A 22,808-nucleotide genomic window follows, 5' to 3' on the forward strand; every position below is an offset into this window, starting at 1 on the left:
TTAAATGTCACCATTGGCCTCATGGTGAAATCCCTTAGCAGTTTCCTACTCTCTGACAACTTGTTAGGAAGGGCACCTGTAACTTTGTGGTGACTGAGTGTACAGAAACACCATCCAAAGTGTAATTAATAACTTCACCATGCTCAAAGGGATATTCAATGTCTGCTTTTAAAATTATTTTTCCCCTTCTTTGCGAGCATTGGAAAACCTCCCTGGTCTTTGTTTGGTCTGTGTTTGAAATTCACAGCTCGACTGAGTGACTTACAGATAATTGTATATGTGGGGTACATATTCAAAAATCATGTTAAACACTATTATTGCACACAGAGTGAGTCCATGCAACTTATTATGTGACTTGTTAAGCACATTTTTACTTCTGAAGTTATTTAGGCTTGCCATAACAAAGAGGTTGAATAATTAACGACTCAAGGGATTTTTTTTTTTTTTTTTGTAAAAATGTGGAAAAAATAATTCCACTTTGACCTTATGGGGTATCATGTGTAGGTCAGTGACAAATCTCAGATAAGCGATTTTAAATTCAGGCTGTAACACAACAAAATGTGGAAAAAAATCTACCATGTGAATACTTTCTGAAGGCACTATATAAAATGTGTTCATAATACACACCATTTTATGTATGAAGTTCTCTAGCTTCAACCTATCTGTACTCTGTTCCTCTGGATGTCTCTGTACCAAACCTCCTCAGAGTAATTATACATGAAGCCTTCAACCCTTTGTCCTCCATCTCCTTTGAATATTGAATTGCAATGCATTTCGTTAACCATAGTATTATGCACAAACGGAGCAGGTGATGACTCAAAATTCAAGCAAGAAATGAATCCCGAGTCAGCCATTTTGGTGGTTATAGCTGTCCTATTGGCCAGCTGTCTTCTTATTTTAGAATGGATGGGCTCCTATTGAACAGGATGTCTTCATTAGCACCTGTGGCTCAGCATTTCAAGGTTATCAGATGTACTGTGCTGTTTGCAGGTATAATAGTTTGTCAAGATCAAAGGTTTAAAACCAGGCAATGCTTAACGAGGGCCAGTTTCCTGGATCGCGATTGCCTACTCCTGGATTAAAAAGAATCTCCAATGAAAGTGCTTTTAGTCCAGAAATAGACTTAACTTGACGTGATGATGACCAAAGACACATTAGGCTTTAAAGAGGCTAAACAACAACGGGTTAAAAGGTGTCTGTGATAAATGCCTCTTCCTGTGGCCAGGTGCCTTTCTCCTGTGATAAATCAGACTTCCTGATTTTAAATGATTTATACCCTGGATAAAGAGATGCAGCAGTGCTCTCCTCCGTCCTCCCTGTAGGTGTCTCTGGGTTTTCTCTTCTTTAAGACCTGGCTACATTTTAAACAAACAATCAGCCAGCCTTGCTTGTTTAAACTAGAAGGCTAATGGGGGTGTGGTAGAGGGAGAGACGGAAAGGGAGATTCTATCCAACAGTTCTACTGCTCCACAGCACAGGCCAATAACAGAGGGATTTCATTCTCTCCCGCAGCGTTTGCTGTCCTGCTGTTTATTACACGGTTGTCTTTAGTTTCATTACACTCAAAGCAGGGCAACTCATTTTTAGATGAGAAAAAAATAAATTTCCTCCCTCCTCTGGACAGACAGCAGGACATAAAGGGCAGTTGTTTGAAATGTGTACACAACTCACGGATGGGACCATTTACTCAGGCATATTTGCCAATGTACAGTAGTCTACAGAAAGCTTTTAGGCCATATAAATAAGTCTGGAGGAGCTGTGAACCTTTACAAAGCTGGAGGGGTTTACTGGACTGGGTTTCTTTGAGGCCTTTGTTTCTCCAGTTTCTGTGAGTGTTTTTAAGTGTGGTGAGGGGCGCTCAAAGTGGCTGCAAATCATTCACTGTGGTTCCAATCTTAGCAGGGCCTGTATGTTTCATGTTTGTTACGCTTCCTAAAATCTGCATGAACAGCACCACATCATGAAATGTGTTTCAAAGGAAAGCTTCATATTTAGATTTTCTACTTGACATCATTTTATAATGAACTAATCCATCAGCATTTCAAAACCTCTGTTCTGTTTATTCATGTTTTTAAACTGATTTTCATTTGAAATGACATGATTGTGAAAATGGAACTAGTTATTTTGCAACCTAGGATCTGCATGTGGGGTCTGTGGGAGGAAGCTTACAGCTGCCATGGGGAACAAATTGCTGTCTTGCTGCCATGGGGAACAAATTGATGTCTTGCTGGATCCCAATCTAACTAAAATGATTCCTGTCTCTTGAATAAATAAATAAATAATCTATTGGATAAAATAGCTGCTCCCAACCATCTGCAATCAGGTGGAAGTTGTTTGTCTGTTCGCTAGATTGTATGGATTTCTGCAAACAGAAGCAATGTGCTGTATGTTTTGAAAGCATTCTTGTTCATCAGAGCATAAATGGATGTATGGCTCTATACATTTCTTCTGTTTATCATGGCAACTCTACAATAAGTACAATCAGTTTAGCCACTAAAATGAATTAGAGAAAAATAAAAACCTATTAAAGCTAAGTTGTGCTCCATATTGTGGCATGGTTCCTACATATGAGTGCATTTGGAATGGGCAAAGTTAGCGAGTTTGTGGGTGGAATGTAAAGTGACTGGAATTTCTTCATAGACAATGCACCACATTGGCTTGTAAATGAGTCATAGATATCTGGAATTCTTCCAATTACCAACAAAAAGCTATCTTATTTTTCAGTCATAAGCACTGTAGTTACCTTTTTTGAATGAAGTGTAACCTAGTTGCACCGCTTTTTATTTTTTATTTGTTTTTATTAACATGTTGAATTCACAGTATCGATAAAGGTTTTACAAATTAGGATAGCTTGTCTGCCTGTCCTCTCACTACTCTCCCTTCTCCTGCAACAGTCTTCAGGATTTCACCTCCATGCTCAGACCTTAGCCCAGGGCTAAGCCCTTAGGCCACCAAGGCTTCCATTTCTCCCATCATATCATCTCTAGTATACTGTCAAGTATTGCGTGTTTGTAATGCTTTGGATTTCTTACCATGGGGGTGTCATGAGCTTTCTCCAACTCCATGTTCTTGTTGCCCTTTTATGCCAGGGACAAGCCCTACACTAGCCAAACAATCCAGTTTGTTTTCACAAAAGTGGAAGACGACAATCTACCATGTAGTATCTGCCATTTCACTTGCTTGAAGCTGCACTCTACTGTACCCTGCATTGAGGACCTGATAACTAGGAATGCTTTTGAAATGTATTTAACATTTGCTGCCATTTTCAACCCTCGCTAAGGTTTCCTAAGGTGTTTTTAGGAGGACTTTCAGAAAAATATATTGATCAGGAATAGAACGAGACCCTTGAATGACTGTTCCATTTTCACAAATACGTTTTGTTCAACTTAGTTTATTTTTATTTTTAAATTACATTTGAATGTTCAGCTCTTATTGCTCATTCGCTGTCTCGTTTTTATTCCAGGAAGTTCCCTCTGAAGCAGGGAGTGTCTGCATATAAAATGGTCTGCAGTTCTCTGCTTCATAGGTCAGAAGCTTGTTTATCTTGTCTCTGTGGCTACGCTCAGTCCCAACTAAATTGTTTGAACCTGTATGAGAAAAAGCTCCATTTGGCACGCATCATCTTACACACCAGATAATCTTCATTTTCATTTGAACATCCCTCTACGTGTAGATTTCCCAGTTAATTTCTGTTTATGGCAAATGCTATTCAAAATCAAAGATGGCGAGAGAATTGGATTACTGCACGTTCTGGGGAACTATTTTTTTTTTTGCAGATTGAATTAGAAACTCTCAAAGTATCCATTTCAGGTAATTAGATATACATGTCAGTAGATTCATGACTTTTAATTTACATCATGTCCTGTAATAGGACTCTTTCGCACTTTATTTTTTATTTTTTTGTCAGAAAACGTGTACACACATACTCACCTACACACACTCACTCATCATGATGCAATAAAAGAAAAGTGAAAATTATAATTGGATGATCAAAGAAAGCAAAAAAACGAGAAAACAATCATGCACAAATTTCGCTGCTTGAATGGGACTGCTAGCCAATGCTGGTTGGGATGCCTTTATTTACTGTCCAATTGTATACACTGTAGATGCCACCACCGTCTCCTCTTCTATGACCATGGGAGGCCCTCGCAGTGCTTTTCCCACCTCTTCCAGCTCCACCATGCACTCCAGTACTTCAGCCACCGACCACACCTCTGCTCATACCGGCATCGCCGCTCCAGACGAAGGTGTAAGTAGCAGAGCGGTGGCCGAGATGCTTGGCGCCGAGGGCGGGACTGGCAACAGTGGGAGTGCTGGTGGCGGCAGGGCTGGCGGCGAGAAAGGAGGAGGGGCTGGATCCCTAGGTGGAGGAGGAAGAGGGGGGGCATCCCAGGAGGCCCAGCAGCACCACCAGATGACCCCCTCCAAGCGGCGGACGGTGCTGAACATCTCGCCTCCGCCCGAGGACCTGTTTGACGACAGCCGCATGTCCTGCCAGGAGGATCAGCTCCAGGACTCCGAGCAGAGCAACAGCATCTGGATGGATGACTCCGCCTCCAACTTCAGCATCGTCAGCTCCAGCTCCTACAACGACAACACAGAGGTGCCCCGGAAGTCCCGCAAGCGCACCCCCCGCCAACGACCCGGGCCCAAGCCTGCCTCGGCCGAGGAGGCCAGCATGGACGTGTTTGATGCAGACAGTGCCAAAGGGCCTCACTTTGTGCTCTCACAGCTGGGCTCAGACAGCAAGGCCTGTACCAAAGGAAGGTGGGTGCCCCTGGATCTCTTTTACAGTGAAATTAGCCCATCTATCTAGCCTACCATTTACTTCCTTTTAGTCTGCAGAGGTAACTTTCCTGTTCTTTTACATCTTTGAGATGGCTCTATGGACTTTGTGGTTAAGTTTCAGTTCTCAGTTTGAATCTTGTCTGGAGCACAGAATGGAAATACATTAAGAAAAGTTAAATGTCAGAGAAAGTGATTAATTAATTGAAAAACACTGATAGACTTGAAATTAGCAGCGGCCATTTACAACTACTATTGAATGGACATCTCAACAGAACTGTTCATTCTTTATCTTACCTGATTCTGAAGAGGTTTATCTAAATTTGCTCCATACTTATTCCCATTGTTAAGAGGTGTAAAACCACTATACCACAAGCGGAAATCATACCAAACCACTGGCTGAACATTTGTCTGTGCTTGAAGAAGAGCTGGCAGATCAGAGGCTAGGGAGGGGCAGGATACCACCGCACAAACAATGGTCAGCCATGGTGAATCACACTGAGCCTCTTTAAAAAGCGCTGAGAAAGCAGAGCAGATTAAATATACTGATAAATCTGAATCCCCTAAGAGGTTCTGATGGACCCTGCTTAGTAGTGGGCCTCCAAACTCTGCATTGCTCACTAGTGTCACTGGGAAACCATGGCAGCTATTTGGGGATCCCTCACTCGTCCCCTGCTGCTCTCTAGTTCCAAATACCCCCTATGCTCCACCATACACACATACTGACTGATTCTCACACACACACACACACACACACACACACACACACACACACACACACACACACACACACACACACACACACACACACACACACACACACACACACACAGATATTTGCTGGTGGGTTCACAGCTTGGCTGGAACTTTGATAGTAAGTGGATGGTCTCCAAGTCCTGTCAAGTTATCTTCCACTGAGAGGAAGCTTGGTGCCAACTGTGGAGCTGATCTTCCCTCCCCTTACATAAACGAACACAAGGTGGAGCGGAGAGGAGGCGTGGGGGGGGGTAAGGGTTGCTGCCACTGTCACCCAACACCAGGTTGTGCGGCCCTCAGTCCCCATTGATTACAAGGACACAGTTAGGGTTAGCAGGGGACAGTGCTGTGAAAGGAAACAATCCCCTGCATCAAATATAAGCAAGCGTATTGTAGTCAATGTTAGTGTTGCATGTTTCAATGTAGGTTGTTTAGGAGTTGTTGGGCTTACACAGTACCTAACCAGCCTGTCTTGCAGTTCGGCAGATGGCTCCCAAACAACCCATCAGAAAGGTGGGACCCTAGCGAGCCAGTTCCCTCAGAAGAGTGAGTGCAAGGAGCTGAAGATCCTGGTCCAGCCTGAGACCCAGCACAGAGCCCGCTACCTGACTGAGGGCAGCAGGGGGTCAGTGAAGGACCGCACTCAGCAGGGCTTCCCTACCCTAAAGGTACGCCTTAAACCAGCACCAGGACCAGGCTGTGGCCTCTAGGGCTTTTTGTGGACGGTCAGTGCCCCATACACGGGTCACTGTTTTGACTCTACCCCTTTATCCCTTCATACTCATTGTTACAGAACACCTCTACATTGGTTTAACATGCTTAAGTCAGCCTGTGACAGTCACCAAATCACTATGTAGAAACCTGTGTAAGAAGTGATGCAATGTATCGACCCCACGGTATTTTGTTTTTATGAAATAAGGTTTTCTAGCTAGATGTTCCAACGCACCTTGAAGGCAGCACTCGGGTGGTAGAGCATGGCGCTTGCAATGCCAGGATAGTGGGTTGCATTCCCAGAAATGAATGACTAAATCGCTTTGGATAAATGTGCCTGCTAAATGCAATATATTATATAACCTACATAAAAACAACAGATTTTCCTGTCCACTGAGAAAAAGAGGTAACTATCATTATTCTCTTGGAAGTGATTACAATAGCAAATCATGACTTTATTTGCATTTCTTTGTCATATCTCTGTATCAACAATGCTATTCACAATGTATTGCATATTTCAGATGTTTTACTCTCAAAGTAGCCAGCAAAACAGGCAGTTGTGCAGGGACAGTTGTGTTGTCATGGAATTATCATCTTGCTAAGCAGAAAGCTGGCACTGTCTTTCATTTGTTCACTTTCGTATGTTATTTCACCTGCACCCTTTTTGCTCTTGTGAAAACTATCACTTGCACAATACATTGAACGCTCAATTCTCTAGTGACTTACAAAAATAGGTAGAGTTGAGCTGTGTTATTTTATGATCTGACTTTTCTTTGTTTCCTTCTTGTCCTCAGCTGGAGGGTGTGAATGAGGCAGTGGTGCTGCAGGTGTTTGTGGGTAATGACGCTGGGCGTGTAAAGCCACATGGGTTCTACCAGGCCTGCAGGGTGACGGGGCGCAACACCACAGCCTGCAAGGAGGTGGACATCGAGGGCACCACTGTCATTGAAGTGTCCCTGGACCCCAGCAATAATATGACCCTGGCGTATGTATCTGCTTATTGCCATAGCTGTTGCAATTCTGTAAAATCACACATACTGGAGACTGCTCCTCTTAGTCATCCTCCAATGGGAGTGTGTTGGGGGCTGTTGCAGCTGCTGGGGCCTTGGTCAGCAGGCCTGCCTTCCAGTCTAATAGCTGTGATGTGTGTGTCTCTGCAGGGTGGACTGCGTGGGGATCCTAAAGCTGCGTAACGCTGATGTGGAAGCTCGTATTGGGGTGGCCGGCTCCAAAAAGAAGAGCACGCGTGCCAGGCTGGTGTTTCGGGTCAACATCCCCAGGCCGGACGGCTCGGTGCTCACGTTACAGACACCGTCGTCCCCCATCCTGTGCAGTGAGTGGCTTTAGGTTATTCGTAGCATTTGCTCACCGGTGTTCTCTCAGGAACTCTGTTGAGCTGAGAGGTGACGCACGTCACCAGGGGATTAGGGGAGGGATAATAAATTCATTCAGGGGTTGGTGGCCAGGAGGAAACTGAAGAGGAGCTTGGGGCAGAACAAGGATGTCAATAATGAAGTCTCCATTGGGAGACGTTACTGTCAAAATTCGACTGGATAGCCTTATGAGCATTTGTAATATAGGTTTGTTTTATTGTTTTCATCTCGTTTTTAAGTTTCAAGCTGAAGACTTGGACACTTTGAAGAGTTGATTCAGTCTAGAAGTTCCATTTCTAATGTGTTATGTATGCTTAGCAGATCATTTTCTAATTCAAGTACATTTTCAGAGACCATGTCTATAGACTCTCTTCAACTTCACGTGTTCCTCCCGTTGTGGGCATAGGGTGTGGCTGTGAGTGGCAAAAACAGGAAAGACTGCTCTGGGGTATAAGAAATTCTATTTGTCGGTGGTTTTAGAAGCAGAACTCCAAAAAATGAGGGAGAGAAAGAAAAGGGGGAAGAAAGAGGTGTGGACTTCTATTGTTTACAATGCCAGAGTGCAATCCGTCCAAGCGAAAATCTGGCCAGAAAATATCAAATCTAAATCTCCAGTGGCGTCTGTCTGTCTGTGTGTGTTGTGCTGTGGAGTGGAGTGGGGTGGTGAGAGTGAGGAAGGCCTGTGAAAACTGGGGAGGGAGCAGGAGTGGGAGGAGTCAGCTTGTTGTTTATAGAAACTTGGGCATTTCTATTTGCCTGTGAGAAAGGGGACTGCAAAGACCGTGTCAAGTTTACCTATATTCCAGTCATTTTACTGTCTTGTTAAGGATCATATACTGTAAAATAACAATCACATGCACCCCATTTTTTTCAACGCCAGCTCAGCTCACATTTTTCCTGGCAAAGCAATTAAGCACAATTACTATTTCACAAGATTACACGTGTGCCTTCCAAGAAATCACAAGGCACTCTTGAGCAATTGGTTTAAGCTTTTCTGTTGGCTTCCCCTGGTTCCTCTGAGAAGGCCAGCAGTTCTGTACTCGTAACAGAATATTAGTTAAAGAAGCTAGGTCAAGCAGAACTCCGAGCCTGACGGTCTGTTGGTGTCCTGTCTACAGCCCAGCCTGCAGGGGTGCCTGAGATTCTGAAGAAGTCCCTCCATAGTTGCTCGGCGAGGGGGGATGAGGAGGTCTTCATCATTGGGAAGAACTTCCTCAAGGACACCAAGGTCATATTCCAGGAAAATGTGTCAGGTAGGCAGGCCTACACAACCTATTATTGTCTGAAATCCATGTCCTTACAGTATATGAATAATGAATAACATTTATATTTATTCTTTGACCTACCATACTAATGAAACCGTTCATTGTTTTCCCCCTAAGATGAGAAGTCTTGGAAGGCAGAGGCTGAAATTGACATGGAGCTGTTTCACCAGGTAAATAAGCTTATTCTCTGCTTATTGTGGTCCTAGAATGATTCATGCTAATGATTTAACGGGGTGATTAGATAACGACGGCCATTTGGGATTTGTAGGTTCAGATGTAATCATCTTAAATTGCTAATCACGCAGGGAGGTGAATGGCCTCATTGTTTTGTCACCTCATTACGGTGAGCCACAGTGGTAAGTGTGTCTCAACAGTCCTGCATAAACCTTTGCCCTTGGGAGCCAGAGGGTCAGAGCTTTGTTAGCTAAGCCTCAATCAGTTGTCTGAGCCCTGAGGTGTTAGATGTCTTTCACATGTTATTCACAATTTGTAACCAGGCAAACTATGTAAATCACCGCCACACCTTTTACTAGTCAGCAACGTTAGAAAGGAGATGCGTGTTTGAACTAGTTAGTGACGTACGGAGTCTCCAGTTCATCGTCTGTGCCAGGATTATGTCCGTTGTGGCTATGTCTCTCTTTCAACTCTACATTGTCCTGACATCGCTTGATAATTTAATCAAAGTCATTTTGCGATTGCACATGTTTTAGACGGGATGTTGACACGTTTATCACATGACTTGATGTATGTAATTAGAAGACTGGGGCTACTGTACATTTTTGTTTACTAAGTGGATTTGTCTGTTATGCGTTTCCCCTCAGAATCACTTGATTGTGAAGGTTCCTCCATACCAGAACCCAGCCATTGTGTCTGCGGTGTGTGTGGGGATCTACGTGGTGACCAATGCTGGCCGATCCCACGACGTGCAGCCTTTTACATACACTCCAGAACCAGGTCTGTGATAAGTCCATGAACAAAACTTATTTTTTTACACCTCCTGCGCCACATTAAGACCAAAACAACATTTCCTCAGAGCATGTCTTCAGCCAGTGTAAATTACAAACATTACCCTACCACCACTACTGGATTAGGTGGATATATCCTCTAGCCTGCTCTAAATTTACCATTTCAGTCCTTGGTACAGGAAGCCATGTCCACTCGAGAACAGGGGGGTATTTGTCTCCTCCTTTTTCTCTCACATCACTTCCAGTCGTTAAAACGTCCTTTGGGCACAGTGGCACGAACTATCAATGAGCGAGCAGGAAGTGACAGAGAAAGGAACTAAAACAATGAAACAAAACATGGAAGTGTAGATGATCCATCTAAAAAAAAAAATACCCTTCTAAATACAGTATGTACTAAACATGATACCGCCCCATACTGCCCAATAGGGCAGCGCCCTATACAAAACAGTCAAGTCATACAGATCTATTCCTTATTGTTTTTCACTCTATACAGTAACATTTCATATACAAAAATTTTATATGAAAACCTGACATGCAGACGATGGAGAATGAGACTGGGTATGAAGAATAAGTTAATCTGATTTGCATGTCCATAACTCAACCTACTTATCTGTGTACGTCTCAGTGGACATATCTGTGAAGAAAGAAGTTCCATCTCCAGGCAAGCCCTGCCCCTTTGATCAACGGATGAAAGGTATAGTATATCTCTACCATGCTGTACATGCTGTATCGTGTGTTCTTGTTTGTAATGCGTGTGTGTGTGTGTGTGTGTGTGTGTGGGGTGGGGGTCAATGTACTCCTGTATCTTGGCTTTCAGTATGTCAACATTTTAACATTGTCATTCACGCACCTACAGTAATTGATGGTGCCTTGATGCCCCCAATGTTGCCTCTTGTGAAGAGAGAAGAGGTCACTCCAATGGAGGTCTCCAGCAACCTCCCTTCTGCTGGCATTTTCAAGGTAAAAGCTCTATAAATGCATTCCCAGCCTTGGCTGTGATAATGCCTCATTAAATGGTAGAATCATATCCATATGAACCATATCGATCTTTCTCCCAATATATATAAAAAACTAGCAGGTGTCATCTGTTTTTTGTATTCTCAGCGAACCCCCGATGTCATGTGTTCGGTCCAGCAGACGCTGGACATGAGTTCCAACCTTCCCCCCAACAACAGCCCGTTCTCCAACTCCTTGCCGCGGCCTGCCAAGGACCCTGCCGAATCCCAAACAGCAGTCTTCAACAGTGCAGAGGCCCTGAGCACCATACAGAAGCAGGACATCGCTCCCACCAACTCCTTCCCCGTGCCTGCAGACTCTCTACTCCAACCTGGGCCTCAGCAGTTCCTCCTGGAGCCCAGAGAGGGGCTGGGGCAGGACAGGGCCGGCAACAACGCTGGGGCGGTAGGGAGGCTCAGTCAACAAGTGGAGGCCCCTCAACCTGCCCCCCAGCAGCACCAGCTGCCCATATTCCCCCCAGACGAGGTGGCCCAACTGGAACAAGCAGTGAGACAACTGCAGGCCAAAGGGTACTGCAGCCAGCAGCAACAGCGACAACAGCAACAGATTCAGCAGCAACAAATTCAGCAACAACAGCAGCAACAAATTCAGCAACAACAGCAGCAACAAATTCAGCAACAACAGCAGCAACAAATTCAGCAACAGCAACTACAGCAACAACAGATTCAACATCAACAAATTCAGCAACAACAGCAAATTCAACAGCAACAAATTCAACAGCAACAAATTCAACACCAGCAGCAGCAACAACAAGTGTTGGAGAACCTGCAGCAGCAGCTGTTTCAGTCACAGATGCCCATGCAATGTGGCATATTCCAGGGCGGTTCTCGAGGTGAGAACACTGAACAGCAGGGTTCCCAGCAGGGCATGGTGCAGAACCATGGTTCCCTCTTTCAGCAGGCCCAACAACAGCAGCAGCAACAACAACAACAACAGAAACAGCAGCAGCAAGCAGCACTCTTTCAGCAAGCCAATGAGATCCTCTCTATTCAGACCAACTTCCTCCATCAGACCCCTTCTCATCCCTCTCCACCCCTCTTTCATAACCCCAGCCCCCTGGCTGAGGCACAGGACCCACAGGGGGCACTGTTCCACACTCAGAAGGCCTCTCCCACCCAGGAGCAGGTCCAGGCAACCCTCTTCCAGAACACCCTGACAGTGTTGAGTAGGACCAGCCTCTCCCCAGAGCAGCCCCCTCTCCCGCCAACCTGTTCCTCCCCAGAGTACCCTGCCCGGGCAGCTCTCCTCTAGCGGTAGCCAGCAGCAGCTGGCCTTCCTCAGTGCCCTGCAGACCTCTGCCACTGAGCCTCAGTCAGTGTTCCAGGCTCAGACCCAGCTTTCCCCCATCCAGCAGGGAACCCCCATGGAGCAGCAGCAGCCATCCCAGCCCCAGCCTCAGCCACCTCAGCAGAACTCCATGTTTCAGAACATCTCCCCTCATCCACCTGCAAACACTCTCTCTCAGACCCAGCAGCAGCAGGCCAGCCTACTGTTTTGCAGCAACCCCCTCTCCACTCCAGAGCAGGCCCCCAGTCTGCTGTTCAGCGGCCAGGGCCAGATACCCCCCATGAGCAGCAGCAGCCTGAACTCTCAGGAGCCCCAAAACCCCTCCATGCTGTTCTCTCAGGCCAGCATGGTGACAGTTAGCCAGCAGGAATCCTCAGAGCCCATGGCCTTCCAGGACCAGAGCCAGGTGGTGGGGAACACCTCAGAGCCTCGCCAGCAGGGCCTGTTCCAAGAGCAGCAGCCCATGCAACTGATCACCAGCTCCAACAACGGCCCAGAGCAGCCCGTCTCCCTCTTTATGCCCCAATCCAACATGGCTGCCCTGCAGGGTTGCATGGCTGCCCAGGAGCTCCCGCAGACGGGCATCTTCAGCACCCAGAATGGGGTGGCAGGCCTGCAGACCACCACCTCCTCCCCTGTGCAGCAGCCAGGGTCTCTGTTCCAGACAGCAGTCAGTGGGACCCTCAACCAGCCCAGCGAGGCCCAGCAGCCAGGCCTCTTCCTCTTTGGGATTCAGAATGGTAAGGATTCATGATTAAGATTTCTGTTCTTTTATCAAATGTCAGCTTTTTTAATATGCTCCAGTAAACAGTATGCCATTGTTTGGTTTTCGATAACATTTAACATTTCATGTGGCATGTAGTCAGTGACTACCCCTTTCTTCCCCATACAGAGTGTGGCCAGCTGATAACCTCTCCTGGAACCACTCTGTCTGATCAGATCATTGCCATCAGTCAGTCTGGTCAGAACCAGAGAGAGAGCGAGGCCCAGATCCAGTCGCTGCTCAACCAGTCCATGTCTGAGTCAGGGAGCATGCAGAACAGCATGACCGCCTCCCAGAACATGGAGAAGATAGATGACCTGCTTGTCAGCCTGCAGGAGCAGGGCAACAACCTCACTCGCTCCTACTAGGCCTACTATAGGTTTCAGGTGAATGCTCATCTCTATATAAACATTTTAAAAGTTTGGTTTAACAATGTGTTTAAAACGGTTGTACTTTTGTTGTTCAGTTGAAACGTTTTGATGGTATCTCAGAAAGCAGGATTAACCATTTTGAAGTTCAAAGTTTAATCACTGACTACTGTTTACATGCTCCTATGTCTTTAAACATGTAATTGCCCCTCCCTTTAGGAGCCCCGAAGACCCCCAGTGTGGACCCCCATTACAGACGGCAGAAGACCCCCAGTGTGGACCCCCATTACAGACGGCAGAAGACCCCAGTGTGGACCCCCATTACAGACGGCAGAAGACCCCAGTGTGGACCCCCATTACAGACGGCAGAAGACCCCAGTGTGGACCCCCATTACAGACGGCAGAAGACCCCAGTGTGGACCCCCATTACAGACGGCAGAAGACCCCAGTGTGGACCCCCATTACAGACGGCAGAAGACCCCAGTGTGGACCCCCATTACAGACGGCAGAAGACCCCGGTGTGGACCCCCATTACAGATGGCAGAAGACCCCCAGTGTGGACCCCCATTACAGACGGCAGAAGACCCCCAGTGTGGACCCCCATTGCAGATGGCAGAAGACCCCGGTGTGGACCCCCATTACAGATGGCAGAAGAATGGAAACAAATTCAACAGTGGGCTCCTGTCCAAACTCCAAGTTACATGTAAGCCTCAGCGGCCTTCTTCTCCAAGGACAGTCTTCATGTGTAGATGCTCCACAGTGGCGCCGAGCGGGGTACCAGTCCGCCACTGCATCTAAACCTGGACCTCAAAATAGGACATAGGTTGTAGTCACCCCACAACTGCAGTGTGGTCAATGTATCTCACAGCTAGTCGCCTCCAGCTGTTATTGAAACATGACACTATGTAATGTTTGGCTAACTCATCAGTTCTCAGAGCAGCACTTTGTGGTGTGGTTTTATAAGGATGGTGGTGGAAGCTAGCGCAGCATTCGGTCTTCTCCAGGACCAGAGTGTGGGCTCACAATTGTTTATAACGCATTGTTGTCCTTTTTATACGATATTAAAAGTATTTTAGGAAATAGCAAAAGAAAGTATACAATTTGTGAAAAACAAACCTTTGTAAGATATTTTGACATGAATTCTTTCAGCACTTTACGATGCTTTCCTTTTGTGACCATTTCCTCATTAAGTTGGCCCATGCATTAACTCGTCAGCTATTTATCTCTCCTGCTGTTTACTGGATGTACAGCTCGACTACTTTATTATTCCTGCATGTGTGTTGAGTTATGGCTTTAGTTTTTTATTGCTCCTTTCATGAAACACCCGTTTATCTTATTGGCAGCCATCTTCCCATTACCCATTCCTGAGAATAACTCCAACTATTTGAGTATTACACCATGGATTTCTTTCCCTGATTAGACTCTGGAGTACGAGAGATGCTCTAGATTAGGGTCAATGTGGATCAAGAAAAAATAAATAATCCAGCCGTTAAATCATTCATTTCCAGTCTACATAATTAAATAATAGGCCTACAGTTTGAATAAATCATAACCATATATGCGTACCATATACCAGTGCGCACGGTTGTCTGATTGATGTAATTAAAGAGTATATTGTTATTTGTATCATTCTATGGCAAGTGTAGATAATGTGTTGTTTTGTAGTGATGTCTCCATGGCAGATGTTTGTATTAGCTCACGTCTGGCACGCACGAACTAGACTTATCTATAGATCAGAGAGGAGTTTTCCGTATGTTTGTCTTACTGTAAAATACCAACTCTCTTGCCTACAGTGGGCCACCCCAGGACCTGAGTCAAGGCCTCAAGTCACAGCCTCCTTTTTCATCTTCATGAATGGCCAGTTTTATGGCTCATATTGATTGGTGTGTTCATATTTGTCGTTTGAGACTAGCCATGTTTTGACAGGGAGAAAATGGTGAAAGTGACTGGAGCAGTTATTTGTTTTGCCTTGACCATGAATGGTGGTTTGTAGTTGGATTATTAGTGTCAGGCGTGATATACAGATGTAGGATCTTAATTTGATCACTCTTTTGTTGCTGAGAATTTTCCTGCACCGCAAGAAATACAAACTTGTAGTTTTTCTTATATGTATATATTTTGTACTTTTTACCCCCAATTTCGTGATATCCAATTGGTAGTTGGTCTTGTACCATCGCTGCAACTCCTGTACGAACTCGGGAGAGGTGAAGGTCGAGAGCCATGCGTCCTCCGAAACTTGACCCTGCCAAGCCGCACTGCTTCTTGACACACTGCTCGCTTGACCCGGAAGCCAGCCGCACCAATGTGTCGGAGGACACACTGTACAGCTGGCGACCAAAGTCAGCGTGCATGCGCCCGGCCCGCCACAAGGAGTCGCTAGAGCGCGATGGGACAAGGACATTGTGCTCCGCATCATGGTTATTCCCAGTCATGGCCAGCTGTGACACAGCCTGGGATCGAACCCGGGTCTGTAGTGACACCTCAAGCGCTGCAGGGCTGCGCCTCTCAGGAGGCATGTGTATTTGAGTTTTGAAAAGGTTTCTAAAGTTTGTATTTTCGACTTTGAAATTTCAGACTTGATTTACCCTAATGAAAAATGCATCAACCCCTACAAAAATGTCCATTAATTATAATCCACAGAATAATTCACATTTCCTTTTGCTGCAGGATTATTTTTCTGCTGTAGCAAACTGGTTCAATATAAGATCCCACACCTGTACTGCTGCCAAACTGGTTTGTGCTTTTATTCTTTACATGTGAGTATTGGGCTGAAGTGGAGCCAACAGTAAGATTGTGTCTTGTTTTTAGTCTGAATCTGAGTATACGCATGAACAAGGGGCTGGTCTCTGATGACAACAAGAACAGCTTAGTTGAGTGCCTCCATCATTCTCTCTTATTGTTGTTGTCTGTTAGTGTGTTTTCTTAACATCATTACCTTTTTATTCACTTTAAAAACAAGCAGATTTTTAAAATGGAGAGTATTTAAATTATTTTTAGTAATGTGATTGGTGGGGCTCCATATTCCCCATCCCAGAGCTTGAGCTGTGTTCTTTTAGATATTTAAAGGGACCCTACTCATGAAGAATGAACCGTTAAGTTGCTTTAGAGAAAAGAGCTGTCTGTGATTGGCTTTCTTCAACTCTTGTGAAAAACTAGTACTTTTGTTTCCAATAGTCATGAGTATTTATGTGAATTTTTTATAAGATTTACAAATATTTTATCATATCTTTTTTACTGGTGTAGTTCTAATACATATTTTCAGAAATCATATCTAATTTATTTGTTATTTTTTTGTCTTAGATATTGTGTCCCACAATCATCTTTGTCCAATAAATGACTTGATGTACAAGTTTGGCTCTGATTTAACTCCGTAATTGTATTAATATTAGTTATGTGGATTTGGCCCTTCCCCACCTGTTGAAACTGTAATTGGCAGTGTTCTTGTGTGACATATCTGTCAGTGCAGCTTATCTTCTCCTTCTGAGGACAGGGATACAACTGTATGGTTGAGGGAGTTCAAATGTACCATGTACACTACGAGTCACATGTACTTTCCTGTGCATTGTTTTCCTCCTTAGATAGATTTCTGTTCATATGCCAGGTTGAGATCAATTGTACAGTATGTTTGTCCAAAGCTGATAGTTTTAAGTCAAACCCTTGTGATATAATTTGTGAAACATTGAACCTGTACTGTCACATCTACAACTTATTTCACCTCTTGAATAAGGAAAGTGGTAGGAAGTTATTGGACAACTATGCCAGTTATAAAGCCATACAGACAGGTTAAACAGCATCTATTAAATATTTGTTAATAGGGTTTACAAAAAACTCCAAACGCAGAATGTGTTTGTTACCTCAACCCGAGCAGGTTGCTAATCAGGCCACCTTACTCAACATTGGACCAATTACAATGATAAAGTACATTCTTTATATATAGTATACATACAATATTTTGGCAGCAGCATGTTAATGTTTTGTGTTATGAATACACAATAAGCATATTGAGGGGAAAAAAATACCTATTTTCAAATGTAACCAATGAATATCCCAAATAGTTTGAGCTTTGACAAAAGAGGAGGGCTATTTGGTTCTGAGGCTACATGTTTTACATTGATGACGACATGAGTCTTTGTAATTGAGTGGCGCTATACGTTATTGTGCCGGTTAAGGTTCCATTTACTGAAGACCTGAAAATAAACTACGTTTCCTACTCAACCAATGACTACAGAAATGCAGAGGTCACCTTGAAAGTTATATTTTTACCATATTTGCACCCAGACTAACCAATGATTTATGACATCACAGTGTACAGCAAATATATTTTAGAAGTATTGCTCAGTACATTGGATGATATACTTGTGCCTTGACAAACTTTTATAGTAGAGACCAGATTTATCTTGTACCAGTGTTGCCTGATTTATTCACCGCTGTGACACTATTGTCAGTGGTTATTAGTCCTTGATAACTAGTATCTTCCAAGCCATACGACTTGTGTGCTTCAAATGCCGTACAGAGATGAGTGACCAGATAAATGTATAGTGTTGTGCATCTGATTTTATTTTCACGAAAATGTTAATTGCATTTGTTGTTTAACGTCGTTGCAATTGAAGTTTTGTCTCAAACTGCTATGCAGCTTGATTCAATATAAATGTATATCTGTTACTTTTTTAATATAGATTTGATCTATCTAGCCACTCTTGATTGTTCATTGCAAAGGGGAAACTATAACGAAATATTGTAATTCTGTTAATTATTTATGTAGCTTTTTGAAATAGTATTGATACTGTGTGCCACCGGGATTTATTTTTATGATTGGGCTTATGTCAGTCAAGACGAACACAAATTTCACCTAATTCAAACCAACTTTTCATTCAGAATTTTTATCATGGGTGTTTTGTTTATATTGTAATTGTCATCAGTTAGTCTGTTCACACACTTCTGTTTGTGTCCCCTTAACCTGTCAGGCTTTGGTTTGATGTGAAAGTCTGCTTTATTTCCATGAGGGGTTTTTTTCTGCTGGGGATAGTAGTGAACCTGTTGAGAGCATTGACAGGTTATAGGTATGGGGACTGCATATCACCTATGTGTTTTTAGCTACCATGTGAACAACCGTGAAATATTACCTTTGAAAAAATGAATCGATATAAATGTATTTTTGCTTTTGTTGGGGCATTTGTATACTCTTGCAATTATATTTATGTAAACCTGCTGGTATCTATATTAATAAAGATAGATGATATGTTTTCCTTTGTCAAGTTAATTTCCACACCCTCTGATGTTTGGTTTTGGTGAGATTTTTGTATTGATCAACTTTTGTTTTTGCTCAGGAGAGACACAAAGAATTAACCATACCGTGAAAGCACGTGAATTGAATTACGTTTGAAGAGTAACATAACTAATCATCAATCAAATTTTTTATTGATTTATTTTACCTTTATTTAACCAGGTAGGCAAGTTGAGAACAAGTTCTCATTTACAATTGCGACCTGGCCAAGATAAAGCAAAGCAGTTCGACAGATACAACGACACAGAGTTACACATGGAGTAAAACAAACATACAGTCAATAATACAGTATAAACAAGTCTATATACAAAATGCATCATGGCCTTACCCTAGTTGTCCATCTGAAACATGTTTTAACATAAAGAAAGGAGGAGAGCGAGGGAAGTAAAAAGGGAAAACATGCTTGCATGCTCAGAAACCAGATGAATATGGTCACATATTCACATGTATTTTAATATTGTGATTAGAGGTTAATAATTAGTAAATGACCTGTGTTCTTCAATGACAATCTGCGGTAAGCAGTCATTTTAAATAAGAATTTGTTCTTAACTGACTTGCCTAGTTAAATTAAAGGTTAAATAAATAAAACATGTATATAAAATGAAGACCACCCACAACAAAATAAACCCCTATGATCCCCCTGGTGGTCTGAGTGCAGTACTACTTTTGCGCAGTGTCTTCTGTGACTGATCCTCTCGAATACGCTGAGATGTCCTTGCGTACAATTCGACGTCAATATTTGTGTACGTGCGTTGATCTCGCTTGGAGAGGGTTGAGGGCCAGGATAGAAGTAATGTGGTGTGGGGAATTGGATGGGTGGAAATTGCCAAGTGATGGAAAATCTGATAGAGATGAAAGATAGGTATGCCTGAATGATGGCTGAGGGACCAGGATTGATGTAGCCACAGGTATCTAGTGTGATGGCAGAAATCTTGTGAGTGGGAGGTATGGGAGGAGTTGACAGTAGGGAGTGATCATTACCCCATACTATGTACAGTAGGTCGAAGGGGGGAGGAGGTATCAGTGCATGGAGTAGACGGGTGAGTGTTTGGAAGGGCAAAGTGGTGTCAGTGGAAGGAGTAGACCGGTGGGTGTTTGGCAGGGCAAAGTGGGATCAGGTGTCAGTGAATGGAGAAGAAAGGTGGGGGTTTGGAAGTGCAAAGTGGGATCAGTTTCAGGAGCTGAGTGAGCAGGTGATTGCTCGGGTGGATATGAGCGGATGTGTGGATAGTATGAATAATTGAGTGGGGGCAACTACTGAGGCTATACTTAAGAGTTCAGGGAGGAGGAAGAAAAATGAGGAGGAAATCAGTCCCATGGTGGACGGAGGAGTATGGGGCAATGGTGAGGAGTAGAAACAGGGCATTTAGAGTACTGAAAAGGACGCATGACTTCCAACATCTGATTTAGTATAAGCAGGCCCTGGTGAGGAGAACTATCCGTTAGACAAAGAGGTCAGGTTGGTGTCGGTTCTGTGACACCATTGGAAGGGCGACACCTGTGGGAGAAGTGAGGTTAGAAGGGAGTGAAATTATCCAGTGTTGACGAGTGGGGAGGATACAGATGAGAAGGCAGAGATGATGGTCAAAACGTTTGTCCAAGTGCATAGCTCGGCAAATCTTGTCAGAGGAGAGGGAGAGAGAGAACCAGATAGGAGGGACGATGTAAATGATGCGTTGAATGCACCATGGCAGAGGTGAAAAGGGCAATAGGCAAGGCTGGGTTATCTTCACCTGGGAAAGATGAGGTGTGCTATCTTATGTTTGCCCATCTTAGTGATGTACAACATCCTGATTGGTGTTGTACAACAGAGTGTGGGAGGAGGGGAACCTCCAGGCAGCTGGAAGTAGGCAGTAGTGGTACCAATCCAGAAGCCCGGGAAAAACCCAGTGAGGCCAACAAGCTATCAGCCAATAGCTTTAACATCACGTGTGAAAGATTATGGAACGTATGATTACAGCGAGGCTAACTTACTTCCTGGAGAGCAAGGGGCTAGTATCGCCACATCAGAGTGGGTTCAGGAAGTGGCCGGGGAACTATGGACCCAGTGCTCTGCTTAGAATCAGAGGTCAGGAAGGATCAGGTGAACAAGGAGAATGTTGTAGCTGTCTTTTTTGATGTGGAGAAGGCGTATAATATGATGTGGAAGGAGGGGTTGTTAATCAAGCTTGACATTATGGGGGGAGGAGGAAGAACGTACAACTAGATAAAGGATTTCCTGTTTGGAAGGTCTATACAGGTGAGGGTGGGGAAGTCTATCAAATCAAATCCAATTTTAATTGGTCACATACACATATTTAGCAGATGTTATTGCGGGTGTAGCGAAATGCTTGTGTTAGCTCCAACAGTTCAGTAGTATCTAACAATTCACAACAATACACACAATACATCTAAAAACAAAAAGATGGAATTAAGAAATATATCATTATTAGGATGAGCAATGTCATTGACTAAAATACAGTAGAATACAGTATATACATATGAAATGAGTAAAGCAGTATGTAAACATAATTAAACTGACTAGTGTTCCATTATTAAAGTGACCTGTGATTCCATGTCTATGTACATAGGGCAGCAGCCTCTAAAGTGTGGGGTTGAGTAACCGAGTGGTAGCCGGCTAGTAATGGCTATTTAACAGTCCGATGGCCTTGAGATAGAAGCAGTTTTTCAGTCTCTCCTTCCCAGCTTTGATCCACCTGTACTGACCTCGTCTTCTGGATGATAGCGGGTTGAAAATGCTGTGGCTCGTGTGTTTGATGTCCTTGATGATCTTTTTGGCCCTCCTGTGACATCAGGTGCTGTAGGTGTCCTGGAAGGCAGGCAGTGTAGCCCTGGTGATGGATTGGGCAGACTGCACCACCCTCTGGAGAGCCCTGCAGTTGCGGGCAGTGCAGTTGCCGTACCAGGCGGTGATACAGTCCGACAGGATGCTTTCAATTGTGAATCTGTAAAAGTTTATGAGGGTCTTAGGGGCCAAGCCGAATTTATTCAGCCTCCTGAGGTTGAAGAGGCGCTGTTACTCTTTCTTCACCACACTGTCTGTGTGGGTGGACCATTTCAGGTTGCCAGTGATGTGTACTCCAAGGACCTTCTCCACTGCGGTCCCATCGATGTGGATAGGGGCGTGCACCCTCTGCTGTCTACTGAAGTCCATGATCAGCTTCTTCATTTTGTTGACATTGAGTGAGGTTATTTTCCTGGCACCCCTCCGCCAGGGTCCTCAACTCCTCCCTGTAGCCTGTCTCGTCACTGTTGGTAATCAGGCCTACTACTGTTGTGTCGTCTGCAAACTTTATGATTGAGTTGGAGGTGTGAGTGGTCACGCAGTCAAGGGTGAACAGGGAGTACAGGAGGGGACTGAGCATGCACCCTTGTTGGGGCCCTGTGTTGATCGGGCGGGGGTCAGACCCAGGGCCCGAGCTTGATGGGTACTATGGTGTTGAAGGTTGAGCTATGAACAGCATTCTTACATAGGTATTCCTCTTGTCCAGATGGTAAGGACAAGGCAGCTAGCTACCTGGTGGATAATGGTACACCGCAGGGGAGCGTAATTAGGGCTTTGTTGTTTTCATTCATGATCAATGATGTACTCTCAGGTACGGCCAGATATTGGGAGGTCGTTATTTGCAGATGATGGTGCCTTATGGAAGAGGGGAAGAAATGTGCCATACATAGTCAGGAAGGTACAGGAGGCAATTGATGAGGTAGAGCGGTGGGCATTAATGTGGGGAGTCAGGTTTTCTGTAGAGAAAACTCAATGTTCTTTACCAGGAGGAAGGTGGGTGATGAGGTATGCTTGAGGTTACAGTATATTCGAGAAACTTGGTGGGGGCCTCCAGGTTCCTTGGGGTATACTTTGACAATAGACTGACCTGGGCAGAACACAGAGAGAGAATGGTGGGAAAGTGTAAGAAGGTGCTAAATGTGATGTGGGGGGCATTCCTCATTCCTCATTGAGGACCATGTACTGTATGTTGCATTGATCTGATCTGTAATAGCCTAGTCATAGACTGTTCTCTCTGCTATCGCATGGAAAGCGGAAACGGAGCGCCAAGTCTAGGTCCAAGAGGCTTCTTTACAGCTTCTACTCCCAAGCCATAAGACTGCTGAACGGCTAAACAAATGGCTACCCAGACTTTTTGCATTGATCTCCCCCGACTTTTTTTTACTCTGCTGCTACTTGCTGTTTATTATCTATGTATAGTCACTTTACCTACATGGACCTACACGTACA

General features: G+C 44.3%; 1 pseudogene; it reads left to right on the forward strand.

Moving 5' to 3' along the window:
• The first annotated feature begins 1,845 nt into the window (after window positions 1–1,845).
• On the forward strand, window positions 1,846–18,533 carry LOC121847847 (annotated as a pseudogene).
• The last annotated feature ends 4,275 nt before the right edge of the window (window positions 18,534–22,808 follow it).

Source organism: Oncorhynchus tshawytscha, linkage group LG12 (genome assembly GCF_018296145.1).
Source record: "Oncorhynchus tshawytscha isolate Ot180627B linkage group LG12, Otsh_v2.0, whole genome shotgun sequence".
Lineage (NCBI taxonomy): Eukaryota > Metazoa > Chordata > Actinopteri > Salmoniformes > Salmonidae > Oncorhynchus > Oncorhynchus tshawytscha.